Raw genomic sequence first — 17,702 nt, 5'->3', positions numbered from 1 at the left:
GGATAGTTATAGAAGAGACCCCCCCAAAAAAAAACAGTTTTCCACACAGAATGGTGGATATCTGAAACAAACTGGATAAAACAATAGTGTGTGCAAAAACTATAGATGAATTTAAGAGCAAACTAGACACTATGACGGGACACCATGAGCATAGCTCCCCTTCCCGTAAGGTACAAGGTAAATACACACTAGGTAAATACAACTAGGTAAATACACACACACACACACACAGCTTAGGAAGTGATATATCCCAAGCTTAAACAATACATTAGTTCAATTCTAAATATGATAATTGGAAATCAAGGATATAGATTAAGTTGGATCTGTACATGAGTTTTAGAATAGGTATAATAAAAAATGAGAGAATAGGAGACAGGACCCAATAAGCATTGCTCCATTCCTGTAAACAGTACTACAATTAGGTAAATACACACACACACTCATATATATGTATATATTATATATATATATATATATATATATATATATATATATATATATATATATATATATATATATATATATATATTTATATATATATGTATACATGTAGATACACAGTAAACATTCCATAAGTTGGCATAGTTGGGAAGCAGTCCATACTGACATATGAGATTTTCTGACTTATGAATCATATCTCTGATAACCCAATTTCAAGCCAAAATAAACTGTTTTTAAACCACTCATCTTGTTTCACTGCTATAAAAATCCCTTCTTGTGTAATAAAAGAAAAAGTTCCACATAAATTCTTCTCCAAGAAGAATTAAAATGGAACTTTTTCTTTTACTTAAGCACACTTAAAACACATGAACACTGATTTATTTTGCACTTTTACAACTTGTTGAACACATGCATATATCTAAAAATTGAAAATGGCATCATTGTTGCTCTCAGAGATGCTTTCTGGAATGCTGAGTTATGTGGGACTTAGTATGTATATATATATATATATATATATATATATATATATATATATATAAATACAGTGGTACCTCTATTTATATGATTAATCTGTTCTGTATGCCTCTGCGTAAATAGAAATTTGTGTAAATGGAAATGCTATTTCCCATTGAAATCAACGTTAATTCAAATAATCCGTTCCCGACCTCGAAAAAGTCTATTTTTTTCCCTCTGATATGATGAAGCCTGTCACCAAACGGACATAGATAGGTATGATTATGATGTTCCTGCAACATTAATGCCAAAAAATCAATGTTAAAGACCACTTACATGGTAAAAAATATAATGAAAAAAGCAATCTTTTGTACCTACCAATGGTAAGGCTTGCAGCTGGCATAGGGGGACAGGAGTGAGGAGGTGGTGGAGAGATGGGGGCTTACTGACACCCCTTTGAAGGAGGAGGTGCTCCTTCAGTTGGAGCGGCACCCTCATCAGGGCGCTGTTGTTTGGCATGAGACTAGAAGTACTCTGTGATGGTTGCTTGCTGGCGCCGTGTGTGCAGGATTTGGCAGTAGTGAGGCATGACCAGTTCATTGAGCTGGCCTGTAACATGGCTCACAAGTGTCTGGTCCAGGTGTGTGACCTCCACGAAATCGTAGAGCTTCCTCCACATTACACAGGCCTCCTTCACTTCCTCCATGGTGGGGTCCTGAACACGATTGTCGTCTCTCTCAACCTCTTGCTGTTCCTGGGCCAGTTCTGCGACCTGCTCCTGATGCAGCTCCTTCAGCTCCTCGGTGGTCAATTCATCCTCGTGCTCCCCTACTAACTCCTCGACATCCCCGTCCTCCATTTCCAGGCCCAGGTCCTTCCCTAGCGCAACAATGTCTGAGATGACTGATGGACCAGCAGGCTCAAAGACCTCGAAGTCCCGCTCCCTGTCAAATGATGGCCAGAGCTTCTTCCATGCTGCCTGTAGATTCCTGAGGGTAACTTGCTCTCAGCTCTTGCTAATCATCTTGACACAGTGCAAGATATTGAAGTGGGACTTTCAAAATTCTTGCAGGGTTAGGTCTGTGTCGGTGGTATATATATATATATATATATATATATATATATATATATATATATATGTATGTATGTATGTATGTATGTATGTATATCCTGTTAAAAACGATTTCTGGTAGGGGAGAGGGAATGAATAAAATCTCCAAGACTCATAGGAACCACAAAAATTGTAATGATCACAAAAGTACAGAACAGAACAAACAAAATACAAGAAATTAAAGCAGAACAAGGAATACATCAAGACGGGGAGAAGTCACCATGCATGGACTAGAGGAAGATCACTCGTAGGATCGCCGAGCACCAGGAGAGGTTATGGGTTAGCAAAAAGGATACTCAGAAAGATCATTCCCAAGTTCGGTACCTATCTGTCTCCCAGTCTTTCTGAGCGACGGTGATCTATACGTTCTTCCCTGGGGTGGAGAGTGGGAGGCCTCTGCGGTGGAGAGTCCCATGTTTTTGGAGAGACCCTCCTTCACTGTGCTCGACAGTGGACTTCAGCCCTGACGCCTCCATGATCGCGGACGTGAGCTTCAGCAGATGTCAATTTCAAGAATGCGTTGCACTTAGTAAATAGTGTTGTGTTCTATGATTTTATCTTGGATCCATGGGGCTCCTGCGAGGATTATCGTCCTGATGTCTGGTTTGTACTACAGTACAGAGTATGCTGTAAAGTGTGGAGAAGGCATGTCCATTTTTTTTTTTTTTTTTGTTAATTTAAGAGTGAGACAAGTTGTATCCTCATCCCAAAAATGAACAAAGTTGCTGATCAGTGTTATTGCGATGCATCAATTGGCAATACTAAGGTTGAATTGTGTGGGGAATTACTGGATGACACATTTCAGTTTGTCCATGCACGTGCCGAGTACATTGAGGTCTTGGAAAACTTTACATAGCTTGGTAATGTAGTCCATAACAATGGCGGATTATGTCAGGAAGTCTCTCGAAGAACTGGCAAAATTTTTACCGTGGTGCTATGACTTCTCTTAGAGTACATGACGACTTTGAAGAGGAGGAAGAAGTTACTAAGAACACAGGGCTGATGTCATAAACATTGGAAAAGATATGGAGACATTTGATGTGTGTCAAGCTGATGGTTGACAGCGTGAGACATTTCATCCCCACGTAAGCTGTACTGCGTAGACCAACCCAGGCTTAGGAGAGAGGAGACACTGCAGCGCACCCATTTACCTGACCCCAGGTCTAAGGTTGACCATAGCGAGAGGTCATCCCTTCCCAGGGCCGCCAACTAGACCTGATAATTCATAGTCACTGCTGCGCCACACATGCACAGTACAACCCTCCCCTTCAGTTCTCCCCCCCTCCCCCCATATCCACAGAGGGAGGTCACAAAGGAATTTTGGGACACATTGTCATGCTGTAAGTACACACATTTGGTGGCAACGACCGTCTATGCGTAGAATACACACACAAGCATATCGCAAACAGAAATAACACAACTACATGCACAAACATCAACAAATGTTTTCTTCTACTGAAATTATTTTCATTTCTAACTTTCTCTCCTACTACATCACATTTCAGTTTACCTACCACTAAAATTATTTCCAATTTCTCTATCTTTCCTTAACACTAAGCCTCCTACTCGTTTTCTAACTTTGTTGGATGAGGAGAAGAAGAATAAATATTCCTACGTAACCTCACGTTTACACATATTAATCCCAGCCTCCAACCCCAAGTCTCCTGCCTACTCCTCCAAAGCCACGACACCATGAAATAAATATCCCTAAGAATCGCCCGGTGGCAGAAGCCCTCTTTTATACACAACTATCTTTTCATTTTCATACAGACATCTCTTCCCCTCCTACAACTACCGATACCGCACGAGCGGGTAGTCTGTCCTAGCTAGTCCACTAGTCTAACACTCTATGACGGGCCGCCATCCGTGGCGGACCAGGAGGGGCTCAGCGCCCAACTGGAGCAGGAGGACTCAGCGCTTGACCCCAGCAGATCACAGCAACGAGCTGTTGGGCGGACACTTTAGCCTTCTTCCAGAAGAGCAGAAAAGTGTTATAGAATTACTTACCTCTACAGATATTGTTCAGTAAGGGTAGCTGTACTGAGTTAATCTAAATAAAGCCATCATAATGGTGTTAATGTTTCTCTCTCACCTCTCATTTTTCCCAAGTACATTCAGAACCCTTTCGACAATATGAGTAAATTCCTAGAGCCTGATGAGATCTCAAGTTGGGCAAAATGATTGTCGGGACCAACTGGTGTATAAGACTAATGAACTGATAGTATGTATATTAAACATAGAGAAACTACAAAGTGACTGAAGAAAAGGTAATTGCTGTCTCAATTTATAAAGGAAGGAACAAGCATGAACTGAATTATGGACCTGTATCTTGGCCAAATGTGTGAGAGGTTTGTAAGAAAAATAGATGTAAAGATAATAACATAAAAAATCTTAATAGATAACAAATTCAATGAGCTGTTATTCAGTATGTGTGGGTGGACTGGAGGAAATGCATGATAAGGTATCTCACATAAGACTGATACAAAAATTATGTTCAAGAAAAGTTAAAGGAAGTCTGCTGGAGTGGATAAAGTGCTTTCTGACGAATAGTTTAATGTGGACTGTATTTAAAGAATAGGCTGTCAGACTGGAGGAAAGTAACTAGTTTATGGAACAAATAGTTACATCAATTTATTTGCTGATGATACCAAAAATCAAATTATTCTCCCTCTTTTTCTTTCTCTCTGTATGTGTGTGTGTGTTTATTCTTCACCTTAGTCTTTGGATTACATGTTAGACTTGTGATTGGCAGCCATTTCCCTCCCGAATGAGACCTCAGAGCTCGTATGACCGATATATGGGTAATGCTATGACCTTACACGCATACACACACCCAAGTCCCCACCCACGAGAGTTGGAGTAACAACTCGAAGTGCAGCGATACTGAAATTATTTCAGCCCTGGGCAGGATTCGAACCCAGACCGCCGTAGTGATAATTGAGGACTCTCCCAACTGCACCACCTAGTGTGTATGTCTTAAAGCATGTGTGGATATGTGTGCTCATTCCATGGGTATGAATAGACTAGCTTGGCTGGTAAGCGAAGTGAAGCGAAGATAGGATAGGTAAGATGGAGGAGAGGGGGGATTGGAGGGTATGTGTAAGTAAGGAGTTGGTAAAGAAGGAAATGGAATGAAGTTAGAGTTATGATAGATGTGGGGCAGACCCACTTGCTACTTTGATGATATATATTAATATAATTTTTGCTTGCTGTGGAGCTAGTGCCTGGTAATTCATGTAATGCTGGTTTGGAGGCTGGTCCATCTTCCGCGGGATCGGGTCGTCTTATCTTCTTGGCTGGTAATAGAAGCAATATCATCCAATATAAGTGCTATCCTGTACACCTACCACTTATCTGTATTTTTACTAATATTCAGTTCTATGACAACAGCAATGTGCCTGATTAGATAACTCTCGGATATTGAGCTTTTCCCACGTTTAATCTCCAGTGGTGATTAATCTTGAGTGACTACTTGCTTTATATCACAGATAACCTTCGGGATAGAGAAAGAAAAACGACAGATCAGTCAAGACAAACACTAGCAGAGACACCTAATTTCAAGGATATACAAGAGAGACAAATAAGTGCATAAATAGTACGTGAGGAGTTAAACATTATTGTACAGATTCTACTGGCAAGCGATACTTGGTTGTGTAACAAAAACTGAGTCATATAGATTTTAGAGGAGGGAACAGTTTTGAAGAATGTAGGCCGTTCAGTAAAATGATGCCCATCTGTTCTTTCAAGTTGACCGTCCCCATGCAATTTCATTTCATTTACTTAGTGCCTACTGATAAGAAATTAAATAAAACTTAATTAACCCCTTCCGTATTGAGTAATACTTCTTGATATAAGCCCTATTGGATGATGGATTGCAAATCATCACAGCTATTGGAAGATGAGGCAATCTTCTTAAGATATGAATTATGAACATGCTGGAGGTCAGAACCCGGCATTGTGTAATACCTTTATCACATTTGATAACGGACCCTACAATTTACAATATAGTCTTGAGCCTTTTCCATTTATAATGAGAAAAGACTTTTTGGTATGCATACCCCCACAACATACATATATATACATATATATATATATATATATATATATATATATATATACATACGTACATATATGTATATATATATATATATACATATATATATACATGTATACATATATGAATATATATATATATATATATATATATATATGTATATATATATATATGTATATACATATATATATATATATATATATATATATATATATATACATATATAATAAGTGTACATACACACACACACACGTCGGTCAAAGTGACAGCAAAGTTTGGACTCCGGAAAAATCTACAATTTTCGTGGATCTCAACGACGAGGGAGTACCTGTGTTGTATTAATAGGGAAGGGGAAAGCTCGTGGTGTAGTGGGAAGGTGAAGAAAAAGGAGAAGGGGAGGGATTACTGAGGAAAATGGAAGGAAATGAGGAAGGGGACGAATGGGCCCAGGAAGTCAGACGGCATGACAACAAGAGGGACAGCACTTCTAAGCTACCAGAAGAGGCTGGATGACCGCGTTGTGAACAGCTGCCCAGGATGTAACACTTCACCCCATACCATACAACACATAATGGAAGACTGCATTATACACAATCATGCACGCAAACAACACAACATACGCTCTATAAAGGATTTGTGGGAAAACCCCGTTTCGGCTATGGCATTCCTTGGGGAGACGGGACTGCTCGGACAGACAGGCTAGGGAACGACAACAACAACAACAACAACAACAACAAGAGGGACAGACGACAGTGGTGAAGTCGAAGAGATTAGGAAAGATGTAAGAATTAGATATATAGATAAGAGCAGCGCAATGGAAGGTGAATGTAATTATTTCCATGGATTTAATGAGGGAGGAAATGACAGCCTCTCCCGACTAGTAAATCTAGAGGAGAAACTAAAACAAATGAACGAAACATGGGAGGTTAGCTTTAACCAATTAACGCTAGTTGCCCAAATAGTTGATAAACTGGAAGAACTAAAGAAGGAGAATCAAAACCTAACTAAAGAAATAGAAGAATTAAAAAGACAGTTAAGAGAAGTAAAGGATTAGAATGAGGAATTAAAGAGGAATAATAAAGAGAATAAAGATTCCATTGCAAAAGAAGTAAGTGGATGGAAAAAAGCACAAGAGAACAATAAAATGGAATTTAGAGGTATAGTGAAACAGCAGATAAAAAAAAACTAAGGACACGGTTATTAAAGTGATGAGGGAGAAGGAGAATATGATAAGAGACTTAGCGAATAGAAAGGAATGCATAATTATATTAGGGATGGAAGAGAAGTATAATCCAAATAGGACTATAAGAATAAAGGAGGAAAAAAAAGTAAATAAGATATTAGAAGTAGTTTAAGAAGATGAACCAGAAACAGGGAAAGAAATAGAAGAAATATATAGACTAGGGAAGTACAATACAGATAAAACCAGACTAAATAAGGTTAAATTCAGATCACAAATGACAGCAGAGAATATCTTAGCAAAAACAGGAAAACTAGCAGACAGTTATCAATATAAACAGGTATGGATAAAAAGAGAAATGAATAAAGAGGAAAGAGAGGAGGAGAAAACAAAAAGACTAGAAGCTAAGGAAAAAAAAAACGAGAAAAGATCAGAGCTCAGAAAAAGAGAAATTTTATTGTAGAGTAGTGAATATGAAAGTGAGGAAATGGTTCACAGCAGAGAAAAACAGAAGGGAAACAGAAAACACAACGGAAGTAGCAGAAAATTAAAAGTGTCTTACACAAATATAGATGGCTTAATAACTGGCTTGAACGAACTGAATGGTTACCTGAAGGAAAAAGAACCGGACATAATGGGAATTGTAGAGACAAAATTGAAAGGTCCACTACCACCCAACAGTATAGGACATGGTGCATATAATTATTGGATTAGAAACAGAGAGGTAAAACAAGGGAGTGGAGTTATGTTCCTGACTAAGAAGGATATAAATGTAAGGAATGTCACACATGGAAAGAATAGAGTAGAGATGATTATGATGGAAGTGGAGGACAAGGATGGGAAGAGCAGGAAGTTTGTAGTAAATTATGTGCCTCCTAAAAAAGGCTTCGTGGGAAGAGAAAGAACACAAAAATATGTTAGAAGACACAAGGATAACACTAAATAAGATAGTGGAAGATGGAGGAAGAATAGTTATGATGGGTGACTTTAATTGTAAAGAAATCTGCTGGGAAGAGATGACAGTGAAGGGTGGAGACGACCTATGGGGAAATGTACTACTTGATATGATTATAGAACATACAATGACCCAATGGATACAAGAGAATACTAGGTAGAACCATCGAGACTGGATCTAATAATCACATCAGAACCCGAAATAGTGGACAAGATTTAATATAAAACACCAATAAGTAAAAGTGACCACATATTGGTTGAACTGGAACTAAATGAGGAAAAATACATGAAAAAACGAACAATATAGAAAGGGAAGATTGATGAATGAAAAAACAAATTTTGATAAAATAAGAGAATTCTTTCAAAAAGAAGACTGGGAAAGAATACACAAGGAGGAAACAACAGTGGAAGAGAAATGGAATGTTTTGACAAAAATCTATAAAGAAGGACTGGAAAAGTATGTTCCAATACAAAAGCAAGAAAAAGAATATGTAAAGTGTTCGTACAACAAAAGATGTAGAGAGTTAAAAGACAAAGGGGATAAAGCTTGGATAAAATGGAAAAAATACAAAAAAACAACAACTAAACAATGGAAAATATATATTAGTTATAGAAATGAATATGTACAAGTGTGCAGAAAAGAAAAGATAAAATACGAAAAAGATGTCAGAGAAAAATGTAAAGATCAACCAAAACTATTTTACAAATTTGTAAACAAACTGAAAAACAAACAAGAATTAGAGAAACTACGACAAGGAGGAGTTGAATACACAGAGGAAATAGAAATGGCAGAAATTATGAACAAGCATTTTAAATCACTGTTTACCAGGGAGAACATACAACCTAGAGATATCGAGTGGGAGGAGAAAGTCACCCCTATGAAAGAGATAGAAGTATCAAGGAATGAAATAATGAATCACTTGAGTAATATCGATGTCAGAAAATCGCATGGACCAGATAAAATGGCAAACTGGATTTTAAGAGAATGCAGGAATGAACTGACAGACAAAATACATAGTCTAATAAGCAGTTCATTGAAAGAAGGAAAAGTCCAAGAAGATTGGAAAAGAGCAAATATAGTACCAATATATAAGGGGGGAAACAATGAAGACCCTACTAACTATAGACCGGTCTCTCTTACAAGTACGATATCTAAAATCTGTGAAAGAATCATCAAAACTAGATGGGTAAGGCATCTGGAAAAAAAAGTACTAAATCCAAGGCAATTTGGATTTAGACAAGGACGATCATACGTCACAAACTTAATGTGTTTCTATTCAAGGCTTATAGATGTAATACAAGAAAGAGATGGATGGGCTGATTGTGCATTTCTAGCCTGAAAAAAGCTTTTGATAAGGTGCCACATAAAAATAAATTACTAAAGAAATTAGGAACTACAGGAGGAGTACAGGGCAAATTGCTGAAGTGGATGGAAGACTTCTTGCATGAAAGAAAAATGAGAGTGGTGATAAGAGACAAACACTCTAATTGGGATGAAGTGATTAGTAGAGTTCCACAAGGAACGGTTCTGGCCCCAATAATGTTTGATATGGATAAAGAAATTGAAAGTTATATGAGCTTCTTTGCGGACGATGCAAAATTGTTGAAAAAAGTGAACACTGTAGAAGATAGTGAGTCGCTACAGAGTGATCTCAATAAAGTATGGGAATGGAGTAGGAAGTGGGAGATGGAATTCAATATTAAGAAGTGTAGTATAATGGAATTTGGAAAAACAAAAAAAGAATAATGAGATCATATAAATTGAGAGAAGAAGAAATTAAAAAAGTAGAAAGTGAGAAGGACCTGGGAGTCATTACTATGAATAATATGTCACCTGAGAAACATATAAACAAAATTTTTGGAGAAACTTATAATTTAATAAGAACAATCAAAGTGGCATTTACATACCTGGACAAAGAAATGGTGAAGAAAATACTGGTCACTTTGATAAGACCAAGATTGGAGTATGCAGCGACGACGTGGTCACCAAGTACAAAAAAATGTATAACAAAACTTGAAAGAATACAAAGAGCAATTACGAAATTGGCACCAACACTTTCAGAACTATCATATGAAGAGAGACTAGCAAAACTTGAGCTACAGACATTAGAGCAAAGAAGAGAGGGAGGAGACTTGATAGTTATTTATAGAATCATGAAAGGTATAGAAACTATTGATAGAGAGGATCTAATAAAATGTGATAGTAGAGATACAAGAGGACAAGGAAAGAAAAAGTACAACGGCGAGCCACAAAACTGATTCCAAATATAAAAAATAAATCATACGAAAATCGACTAAAACATATGAATCTGTTTTCCCTAAAAAAGCGTAGACTCAGAGGTGACTTGATACAGGTCTCTAAAATTCTAAAGGGAATTGACAACATCAAAAGTGACAAAATTTTTACATTGAATGAGAATCAGACAAGAAACAATGGTCTCAAACTGTCCGGAAATAGATTCAATTTGGAAGTAGAAACAACTTTGCCAACCGTGTAGTTAATGAATGGAATAAACTTCCTGCACAGGTAGTGCAATGTAGTTCAGTTCGAAGCTTTAAGAATCATTTAGATAAATACCTAAGTAAGATGCTGTAATGATTATGATTTATCTTATATTATTTGTTTTTGTTTTGTTATCATTTGTCTGTCTGATTTTCATTTATTATTAGTTATATGTCAATTTATTATTATTTACTATTTACCCGTTTGTTTATTATTTAACTATACCTATGCATTTATTTATGTATTTTATTTGTTATTTACATTATCATAGTTTTTATTTATTATTTTATTATTAATATGATTTTTTTTTCGCATCCGACCTAGATATGGATCAAAAGGTCTCCTGTCGGCATGCTCCGCCTTTGTAATCCTTTGTAATCAAGAAAGACAGTTATAGAAGAGACCTAAAAAAAGAACAGCTTTCCCCACAGGGTAATAGATGTTTGGAGTAAGTTAGATGAGAAAGTGGTGTGTGCAAAAACAATACACGAATTTAAAAACAGTCTAGATAAAACAAGATATGAAGACGGGACACCACGAGCATAGCTCCCCTTCCCGTAAAATACAACTAGGTAAATACACAAAGAAGAGAAAGAGGAGATCTACTAACCATCTACAGAATTATGAAAGGAATGGAAGTCCTTGATAAAGATGATTTACTAAGAGGACATAAAAAGACATAAAAAGAGGACATAAAAAGAAAATTAAAAAGGATAGTTACAGAAGAGATCTGAAAAAGAATAGCTTCACATACAGAGTGATAGATATCTGGAACAAAGTGATTGAGGAAACAGTGAGTGCAAAACCTATATAAGAATAAAAGTTCAAACTGGGTGCTGTAAGATACAAAACCGGGTCACCGCGAGCATAACTCTCTTCCCGTAAAATACAACTAAGTAAATACAGCTAGGTAAAATACACACACACACACACGACTCGTGGCGCAGTAGTAGAGTTCCCGGCCGCCATTCCCAGTTTCGAATCCCGCCCAGGGCTGGAATGATTTCAGTATCGCTGCATTGCGAGTCGTTATTCCAACTCTTGTGGGCGGGGAGTTGGGTGTGTGTGTGCGTGTAAGGTCACAGCATTACCCATAGATCGGTCATATATGAGCTCTCTTCCGGGAGGGAAATAGCTGTCGATCACAAGTCCACGTAATCCAAGACCATGGTAAATTACACAAGCACAAACACAAACCAGCATTGACTGTCAAACAATACCTCGGAGCGCTGATTGAACCTTATCATATATAATTTTTAAATCTTCACCTATTGATACCAATGAAACAAGCAACAAGTAATAATGACTTTACATCGAAAAAATAAGCTAAGTGGGCAGCCGCCGTCCATTATTATCTGTGTTTGATACACAATATCTATTAAGGGTGGGTTATGTAATGATAGAATTCAATTCAATACTCCATTGGTATCGAAAATAATATATACAACGTCGTTCGTGATGACCTTCATGATATGGGAGGCGATTGCGTCAGCTTACTTCGATAACGGCGGCTGTTCTTCGAGGATTTAGTTGGTCATAGAAAGTCACGGGAAGAACGCGTGACGGGGGGGTCTGTCTTCAAGAGGTGAGTTCTCCAAGCGTTACGTTCGTTTCCCGAACTTCGCTTTGAAGGGAAATACGAACATCGGACTTGATGTTTATTCTAACAGTGAGCGCAAACAATGGCCTAAAACTGCGTGGACATTGTTTCCATCTAGATATAGGTAGAAGCAACTCTGTCGACCGCGTTGTCAATTGCCTGAACATATGAGACGTGCAGAAACAGAGGGACATCCTCGCCATTTTTATTGGTTTCGAGTTAATCACGGATCGTGAAAGGGGTAATAAGCTTCCTCTAAATGTATCCGTGCTTCCCGGGATGCCCCTCTGTTTCTGAACGAACGCCTCATGCAGTAGACTATCAAGACTCAGATAAACAACTGAGGACTATATTCACTGTCCATGACATCGTATGTAATACAGTAGCAAATCTCAGGTAGATTACTGAGCAATGTGTTATTCGCAAATAATAACGTATGTACTGTACCAAGGCTATAATCACATGAACAATATGTTGTAAAGCTTCCTAGTTACTCAGGTAGATTGTTAGTTGTCGAAAGTACAACTATGTGTGTTATTGTGACAAATGGAAATTAGCTCCACCGCAAGGACTCGAACCTTTGCGTTAGCGACTGCTTATTAGGAAGCAAAGACGGTCTGGCTGGCTCAATGGCTATCGTCCTTGCTTCATAGTAAACAGTCGCTAAGGCAAAGGTTCGAGTCCTTGCGGTGGAGCTAATTTCCAAAGTACAACTATGTTACTTTGTTCCGTTAGACGTGTGGTTGTCTGAAACGTTGTCACACTCATTTTGGCCTCTTAAACTTGCTTTGATCATAACCATGCTATGGTACCTCATAAAGATGATTCCGTTACATCAATCTGACCGGCGTTTAAGATCGTTTCTAAACGGATTAATAGAATATATCTTTTCTTATGTTTCCTGACATTTTAACGCGCCATGTAGCATAATAGACTGAAGTTCTTGGACATTTTCCGCAACTGTTTTCGGTTGTTAATCGTTGCATAATAGAAGCTTTCAAGATTATGATGATGGGATTAATGTCTTGTGAGGATGATGGTGATTCCGTTGAACGTCGCAAACTACCCTTATCAGGAGGTGCCCCTATCAGGATGGTACCCTTTACAGAGGATTTTAGAGCATGAAAATTGATGAGCCATGCCCTTGGTCCAACTCGCTGTCGCCTCGCCCTCCGTTGCAAACAGCGACGTTCAAACCCGGTCGGCCGTCTTGTAATTTCGTTAATTTGATGCACCACTCGGAACAGTTCGTCTGCGGCACTGTCACTTTGAGCTTCGACGAAAGTAGCGAACCTAATCTAGCGCCTCTCAACGTGGGATGCACGTCCTACAGGTGGGCAATTCGGTTTTTCAGGTGGGCAATATGATTTTTTAATTGGGGCAATTAAGGGCAACTGAAGAAGTCTGGGCCATTTTTTTTTTATTAAATTCGTTTTTTTTTTTTCTTTATTGATGCCTTGTTCTTTTGAAGTGATTTTAAACCAGTTTTATGCCTTTTTAGCTGAAGGGGGAGTTTATTTGTCAAATGATAAGAATTGTATATCACCACCACATGGGGGTACATCAGGATTTTAGATGTAATTAAAAGGTGGTTAGGTGGGGCATGAAAAAAAAAAAAAAATGAGGACCACTGTTCTCATCCGATCTGTTGTCTTGTGATTTGGTCAATTTCTGTCTACAGAATGAAACATTCTGTAGATCTTATTCAATCTGGTGCCTAACGATTTCATTCTGCTTTGGAGACGTTCCTGTAGTGAGGGAAATAAGGCTAGATCGGTTAGCCTCCTCACCATATTGACGTTGTCTACATAACATATTTTATGCAGCGATGCATTGGAGTGGGCGGGGGATGGGGGGGGGTAAGGGAGAATGTGTGAATAATATTTTGACGCAGCCTGAAGGGATTTCTCCCCGTCTTCTCTTTTTCTGCATGAAGGGACAGAGATTGGGGGGGGGGTTCGCCGATTTAATGAAACGGTCTTGCTGTGGATGTGCTGTGCCTTGCTGCATTGCTTCTGACCCAGGGCAGTGGGCGGGATGCAGGGATGGCCCGTGATCCAAGAGGAGCAAAAAAAAAAAAAAAAAAAAAAAAAAAGAGAGAGAGGGAGAGAGGGAGGGAGGGAGGGGTGGTGGTGAATGGGAGTGGAGTATATGGGGATGAAATAGGTACGAATGCCTTTGGCTACCTCCCTTGTAAGGGGGAAAAGGCCGTTGGTGTGTATGTGTATGTACTTACCTAGGAAATTGTATCAAAGTGAAGACATGAATGTTATTATCACTTTTTTTTTTTTTTTTTTTTTTTTTTTTTTGGCATCCGACCTAGATATGGATCAAAAGGTCTCCTGTCGGCATGCTTTGCCTTTGTAATCCTTTGTAATCTATATTCACTTAGGTCATATTTCACGCACCAGATTCTAGACCATTGTACAGTACTTGTTGGATCTAATGATTTGACCCACCCGTCTTGGTTGAATGTATATTTGAATTAGTAGATATAAATCCTTGATAAGGGTAATGTCTATTCATTACTATCACAACTGACATAAGTCATAAACTTAGGGAACTCTACTTAAAACATTTCTCTGCTTGGAAGATCGTCATGCGGAACAAAACGCTATCAGTGATAAATCAACCACTATCCCTCGGCTTTATTACGAGGAGCGAGATTATCTCCTTAGAGCGCTAAGAGATAAGAAAAAATAGATATACAGTGTTTATAATGTTGTTTATACGGGTCAGAAGCAATGCAGCTAGGCACAGTACATACACAGCAAGGCCGCTTCATGTGCACGACGAACCCCCCCCCCCCCCTCCTCGTAGCGAAGACGGTGAAAAATCCCTTCGGAATACATCGAAATATCACCCATACATAATCACTCTCAATGTCATTCTCATTCTCATATATCACCCATACACAACCCCAAAACATAGCATTGTAATATAATTTCCTTTTTTATTAGCTTGTTTATGAAACGTACAAGTGATGCCTATTATATGTAAAACAACACTTGTTCTATACATCGCTCCATCTTTTCCCATTTCCATGTCATTACAGAATATAGTATCTATGTACGTATAGGTTGAATCGTTCCTATCACGTCGAGACTGTACAAATTCAAACCAGGCTTAATGACCACCTCATGAGGCGATAGCCTAAAAAAAAAAAAAAAAAAAAAAAAAAAATTCACATATCTATCTCTCAAGTGTGTACAAGTGGGAACTTTCTCTGAGTAAGGGAAATGGTGTTAAAACGTAGTCCCGAGCAAATTGTCATCGAAATAACATAAAGTATGACTAATATGGCGTGGTATCACGTGTCGTCATCCACACTGACCTTGAACTATCGTACACCAAAACTGTATTTCATGTGAAAGAATATATATTTTTTCGGGTAGTTTAAGATGATATTGCCTTGCTTATCATAGAGGTGGTAGGAGGACATATTATTTGGCAGTATTAAACTAAAAGATGAGATGCCTGAGAAATATGATAAGGGTTACTAGGATGGAGTGAGAAATGAGGTGAGGAGAACAGGGGTGGAAAGGGAGTTGGGAGATAGGGTTGATGAAAGAGTATTGGGATGGTTTGGACACATGGGAAGAATGAGTGAAGAAAGACTAGTAAAAGAGGTGTGGAAGGCAGAGGTGGAAGGAGTGAACGTGAGGGGTCGACCTAGGATGAGATGGATGGATGGGGTAAAAGGGGCATTGGGAAGGAGGAGAATGTCTGTTGAGGAAGGACGAGGGAGAACAGAAGATGGTGAATGGAGAATGGTTGTGTATGGATGATGCTGTGATGCATGTGGAGGAGTGGGTGGAGGATGGAGGTGAGGGAGTATGTGTGAGAAATAAATTGATGCAGCCCGTCTTCTCCATTTCTGCATGAGGGGACGGAGAGGGGGGTCGCTGATTTAATGAAGCGGCCTTGCTGTTGATGTGCTGTGTCTTACGATACTGCTTCTGACCCAGGGCAGTGGACAAGATGCAGGGATGACCCGTCATCTAGGAGGTGCCAAGATAAGAGGGAGGGAAGAAGGTGGAGGGGAGTGGAGTATGTAGGGGATGTAATGGGTGGGAGTGGTTTTCATGCCTTTGTGTTTTGGCTACCTCCCTTGTAAGGGGGGAAAACCTTTGGTATATGTATGTATGTACTAAGCTAAGACAACGATATTGCCTTTGTTACCATTATATCTCGTGATTTTAGCAAACTAAGCAAGTTTACATACGATAAACGTCCGGGTAATTCAAATCGATGGTGACTATACCTTTTCGTCTTCAATGATCAACATGCTATAAATAATCCTTTCCTAAGTACAACTTAGGTTGTTTGATATCAATACTGATTAAACTCCTATCTGCTGCAGGGTGTTCGCTGGTCCGGCGTGTTAGGACGTTGTTTTAAGCACTGGCAGGTGATGCGATGGATATTCAAACCCCGACATCGGTGATTTGAACTCAAAGGCAAATCTTATCGCGCCATATCTCGATCCATTATGAGGGCGGTTTTGTTTGCTTCCTTTTGATCGGTGTCAAAACATGGCTGATTTATGGGGAGGGGAGGGGGCGATTGCGAAAAAGGTAAAGAATTGTCTGTGGTTCTGCACCACACTTACACGTTGCGCTGTAATTTTGATCCTACCTGTGCATGATGTCTCCGGTCTTTGCAACATTTGTTCTTGCTCTGTTATATGTAACCCAAGTCCTTTGTGGGTAAATCTGTTCCAGATGGACACTAAGGGCACGGCGTATGATTTATCATACAATGTATTTGACGGATAGCACGTAGGGGAAACAGATATAAAGAATGAAATAGGGTTTATTTTCCGACCTTATCTAAGCTTTGAATATGCACTGGAATATTACGATTATAGTTCACAATGAACTTTCATAAAGAGGCGTCATTCAAGAAGACAAAGAGCGATTGTACTGTGAAATGTAAAAGTGAAAGTCTTCAGGTTTGAGAGTCCACTGCAGGATCATAAACCTTTCTTTTACAAATACATCTATATCTTATCATACCCCCAAGGACTGGATTTATGCCGTCATATTTCATCGGTGAGGTTAGAAGTGAACTACCTTTACATGTGGCTGAAGCCGATATATATACTGTGTGGGCAAACATCCGTGGTACCTATCTATTGGACTGGATTAGCAGAGTAGCAGGTCACGGTCACGTGGTCAATACAATGCATGCTGCAAGCAGCGCCCCGCGTTATCTGCACGTTCTTCAAAGGCTGTGAATACTGATTAGGTGCAAGAAAAACATGTAGATTATAACAAATCTGTTCATTATAAAGAACGACTAGCTGCTTTCTTAAATAGTAATAACAACGAACTCTGAAATTATATTAGAGATGATTCCTTTATGAATGCTGTGAAGAATAATTGCTAAAGACCTATCGTATAC

At 38.8% G+C, this 17,702-nt stretch overlaps 1 protein-coding gene across 2 annotated transcripts in view; it reads left to right on the top strand.

Annotated features, from left to right (window-relative positions):
* The first annotated feature begins 5,481 nt into the window (after positions 1 to 5,481).
* LOC143018222 (solute carrier family 49 member 4 homolog) overlaps positions 5,482 to 17,702 on the top strand; it is a 35,180-nt gene continuing 22,959 nt past the window's right edge. Inside the window, exon 1 of one of the 2 annotated variants that reach the window (XM_076173460.1) lies at positions 5,482 to 5,600. The gene's annotated coding sequence lies outside the window, so the exon portion shown is untranslated. Of the gene's footprint in view, positions 5,601 to 12,131; positions 12,282 to 17,702 lie in introns of those variants that run through there. The other variant, XM_076173459.1, reaches the window with a different exon arrangement.

The sequence above is a fragment of the Oratosquilla oratoria genome, chromosome 34 (assembly GCF_046742065.1).
Source record: "Oratosquilla oratoria isolate Oo_2021 chromosome 34, ASM4674206v1, whole genome shotgun sequence".
Taxonomy (NCBI): domain Eukaryota; kingdom Metazoa; phylum Arthropoda; class Malacostraca; order Stomatopoda; family Squillidae; genus Oratosquilla; species Oratosquilla oratoria.
This window is presented reverse-complemented; position numbering and strand designations above follow the sequence as displayed.